Source organism: Schistocerca americana, chromosome 3 (assembly GCF_021461395.2).
Source record: "Schistocerca americana isolate TAMUIC-IGC-003095 chromosome 3, iqSchAmer2.1, whole genome shotgun sequence".
Lineage (NCBI taxonomy): Eukaryota > Metazoa > Arthropoda > Insecta > Orthoptera > Acrididae > Schistocerca > Schistocerca americana.
In genome coordinates this window covers 266489685-266494650 of record NC_060121.1, presented here as the reverse complement: position 1 = coordinate 266494650, position 4966 = coordinate 266489685, and positions in this window count along the sequence as shown.

Below are 4966 nucleotides of genomic sequence, written 5' to 3'. Positions count from 1 at the left end.
TTGATTGGAATGTGTACGAAAGCGCGCACCTGTTATTGAATTGCGTCGCGTATATGTTCAAAGGAATTAAGGTTAGATTACTGGACAGCCACAAAAGCACCTTTATACCCTTGGACAACGTCTCGAACTATTCTGGCAAAGTTTGGTTCGTAGGCTGCTTCAGGCACAACATCAGGTGAGAGACGATGGCTAAAATATTCATTGTGTTTCTTTCCCTACTCTCCTCGTTTCATATTATTTTTTATGATTTGTTTAATGTTTTTGAAAATGGTCTCGTGGACATCTGAATTCAATGACTATCAGTTTGTATAATAAAGTCGGATCTCACTTTTATGTATATGGAACTCATCTCACTTTTATTTGCGCTCTGCAGTGTGATTCAGATTATAGGGTATCAACGATACATGAGTATAATATCTAGAATTTTTCTTACAGATCGATCGAAATAAACTGAATTACGAAGGCGTGATGAAGAGTAAAGCCTAGCAATTTTTATGTGAAAACTCTTAAAGCTTTTAAAATGAAACAGACTTGATTACATACTACATCTTTATTCTTCATGTCTATATATTAATTTCTCACCTCAGTAACTCTGGTGACGTACACATTTCTCCCAGCGAGAGACTATTTTCTTGAGACCGTCAATGTATAATGTTTGACTTTGTTGTCGGAGCCACAACCTCACCTCTGCTTGCATCGCTTCGTCACCATCAAAATGAAGTCCACGAAGATGTTCTTTAGGTTTTGGAAACAGATGAAAATCGGACAGGCCCAAGTCCGGCATAGTGACGTTACATACTGCCGTCTTACACGCTACAACTCGGAGCTCTCTAGCGGCATAGGGTTGCAACTTAGATCATCGAATGGGGAGTAATATGCATTACATGTAATACCTCAACCGATACTGATAACAGAATAAAAACTTCGGAGGCACTGCTTTTCAGCACGCTCTCGTACAACTGTGTGTTTCTCCAATATATACAGGATGGTCCACTGATCGTGACCGGGCCAAATATCTCAAAAAAAAAAAAAAGCATCAAACGAAAAAACTACAAAGAACGAAACTCGTCTAGCTTGAAGGGGGAAACCAGATGGCGCTATGGTTGACCCGCTAGATGGCGCTGCCATAGGTCAAACGGATATCAACAGCGTTTTTTTAAATCGGAACCCGCATTTTTATTACATATTCGTGTAGTGCGTAAAGAAATATGAATGTTTTAGTTGGACTCCGTTCTTCGCTTTGTGATAGATGGCGCTGCAACAGTCACAAACATATGGCTCACAATTTTAGACGAACAGTTGGTAACAGGTAGTTTTTTTAGCACTTACCATGCAGGTAGGTTTTTTAGATTAAAATACAGAAAGTAGGTACGTTTGAACATTTTATTTCGCTTGTTCCAATGTGATACATGTACCTTTGTGAACTTATCATTTCTGAGAACGCATGCTGTACAGCGTGATTACCTGTAAATACCACATTAATGCAATAAATGCTCAAAATGATGTCCGTCAATCTCAATGCATTTGGCAATACGTGTACCGACATTCCTCTCAATAGCGAGTAGTTCGCCTTCCGTAATGCTCGCACATGCATTGACAATGCGCTGACGCATGTTGTCAGGCGTTGTCGGTGGATCACGATAGCAAATATCCTTCAACTTTCCCCACAGAAAGAAATCCAGGGACGTCATATCCGGTGAACTTGGGGGCCATGGTATGGTGCTTCGACGACCAATCCACCTGTCATGAAATATGCTATTCAATACCGTTTCAACCGCACGCGCGCTATGTGCCGGACATCCATCATGTTGGAACTACATCGCCATTCTGTCATGAAGTGAAACATCTTGTAGTAACATAGGTAGAACATTATGCAGGAAATCAGCATACATTGCACCATTTAGATTGCCATCGATATAGGGGGCCAATTATCCTTCCTCCCATAATGCCGCACCATACATTAACCCGCCAAGGTCGCTGATGTTCCACTTGTCGCAGCCATCGTGGATTTTCCGTTGCCCAATAGTGCATATTATGCCGCTTCGAGTTACCGCTGTTGGTGACTGACGCTTCGTCACTAAATAGAACGCGTGCAAAAAATCTGTCATCGTCCCGTAATTTCTCTTGTGCCCAGTGGCAGAACTGTACACGACGTTCAAAGTTGTCGCCTTGCAATTCCTGGTGCATAGAAATATGGTACGGGTGCAATCGATGTTGATGTAGCATTCTCAACACCGACGTTTTTGAGATTCCCGATTCTCGCGCCGTTTGTCTGCTACTGATGTGCGGATTAGCCGCGACAGCAGCTAAAACACCTATTTGGGCATCATCATTTGTTGCAGGTCGTGGATGACGTTTCACATGTAGCTGAACACTTCCTGTTTCCTTAAATAACGTAACTATCCGGCGAACGGTCCGGACACTTGGATGATGTCGTCCAGGATACCGAGCAGCATACATAGCACATGCCCTTTAGGCATTTTGGTCACAATAGCCATACATCAACACGATATCGACCTTTTTCGCAATTGGTAAACGGTATATTTTAACAAGGTTAATGTATCACGAAGCAAATAGCGTCCGCACTGGCGGAATGTTACGTGATACCACGTACTTATGCGTTTGTGACATCGCCATCTATCACAAAGCGAAAAAAGTGGTTCAACTAAAACATTTATATTTCCTTACGTACTACACGAATATGTAATAAAAATGTGGGTTCCTATTTAAAAAAAACGCCGTTGATATCCGTTTGACCTATGGCAGCGCCATCTAGCGGGCCAACCATAGCGCTATCTGGTTTCCCCCTTCAAGCTAGACGAGTTTCGTTCTTTGTAGTTTTTTCGTTTGATGCTTATTTCGTGAGATATTTGGCCCGGTCACTATCAATGGACCACCCTGTATATATATCGGAGATATTTTCTACCCACATTCATCGATACAATGATATCAGAATTGCAATATCGAGTGCCGATATTGTATATTATATTATTTCACAATTTTCGGTAAATATTTGAAGTAGTTTATTTGGAAATTGTAGTAGAGCATAACTTTACTTTCACTATGTGAAGGAGTCTTACTGCTTTTTGAGCTTTCATCACGTCCAATCTTTCACTTTAACTGTGTGAAGCAAGTATATGTGGCACGAAAGGAGAAGTCGGATTTCACTGGGGAGTGGCGGTGTGAATGTTCAAATGTGTGTGAAATCTTATGGGATTTAACTGGCTAAATGGCTCTGAGCACTATGGGACTTAACATCTTAGGTCATCAGTCCCCTAGAACTTAGAACTACTTAAACGTAACTAACCTAACATCACAAACATCCATGCCCGAGGCAGGATTCGAACCTACGACGATTCCGGTCTGCAGCACCTAGAACCGCATTGCCACCACGGCCGTCTGGGACTTAACTGCTAAGGTCATCAGTCCCTAAGCTTACACACTACTTAACCTAGATTATCCTAAGGACAAACACACACACACCCATGCCCGAGGAAGGACTCGAACCTCCGCCGGAACCGGCCGCACAGTCCATGACTGCAGCGCCTGAGACCGCTCGGATAATCCCGCGCGGCGGCGGTGTGAATGGAATAACAAGAATTCCTATGTGAAGAAATAGCACACCAGTGGCTTTAAAAAAACAATTTTTAACGCAACGTGTGTGCTATTTCTTCACATCGGCACTCTTCAAAAACAGTTGCTGAACAAATATCTAAATGACAAGACTGGCCTTTGCAGTGGGCGGTGACGTGTGAGGGGAAATGCTGAAGTAATCGGCGCTCGGCGCTACTAACAGAAGCTGCAACGTTTAGCTTCACCACTCAATTTTTGCACTACAACTGCTAGGTCACTGGCGTTGGCAGAAATGAGAAAACAGGGAAGTCGACATGAAGTGTTGCGGACAAACCCGATGTGTGACGAAACCTCACGACGGACCCATCGGACACCCTTTATTGCGCCACTTTCATGCAGTTACCATTGTTAGCACAGTGGTTGTTGCCAAGCGCCAACGTGCATCGTTTTCCTTTCAGTTCTTGCTCTAAAGTGGTAGGCTGGCTGCTGGCTTGTTCGTGTACAGAATATCTAATAATAAATCAGTACTTAAATAAGCAGCTCTAAAACTGGCAGTATACTTATAATGTGCAGCCGATATTTTATAGGCGGGTACGTCAATATTTTTCCTGAATGAGATTTTCACTCTGCAGCGGAGTGTGCGCTGATAAGAAACTTCCTCGCAGATTCAAATATGAGCCGGGATCTTTGCTTTCCGCGGGCAAGTACTCTTACGGATTTATGGACGGCCCTACAGGATTCATGGTGTCAATTCCCTCTAGCATTACTTCAGACATTAGTCGAGACTATGCCACGTCGTGCGGTAGCGTTCTCGCTTCCCGCGCCCGGGTTCCCGGGTTCGATTCCCGGCGGGGTCAGGGATTTTCTCTGCCTCGTGATGACCGGGTGTTGTGTGATGTCCTTAGGTTAGTTAGGTTTAAGTAGTTCTAAGTTCTAGGGGACTGATGACCTCAGATGTTAAGTCCCATAGTGCTCAGAGCCATTTGAACTATGCCACGTCGTGTTACGGTACTTCTGCGTGGTCGCGGGGGCCTACACGAATATCGCGCGGGGTAGCCATGTGGTCTAGGGCTCTTGTAACGGTTCGTGCGGCTCTCCCCGTCGAAGGTTCGAGTCCTCCCTTGGGCATGGGTGTGTGTGTTGTCCTTAGGATAATTTAGGTTAAGTAGTGCGTAATCCTAGGGACCGATGCCCTCAGCAGTTTGGTCCCACGGTCCTTACCAACAATTTACAATTTTCCACGATATTAGGCAGCTGTACCAGGTTTTTTGGGTCTTCAGTGTATATACCATTCAACCAGATATCTTATGGAGTCTCTTTACAGGCAGCATTGTAAAGTTCATAGGAAATGAGCTACACATAATAATAATAATAATAACGATGATGATGATGA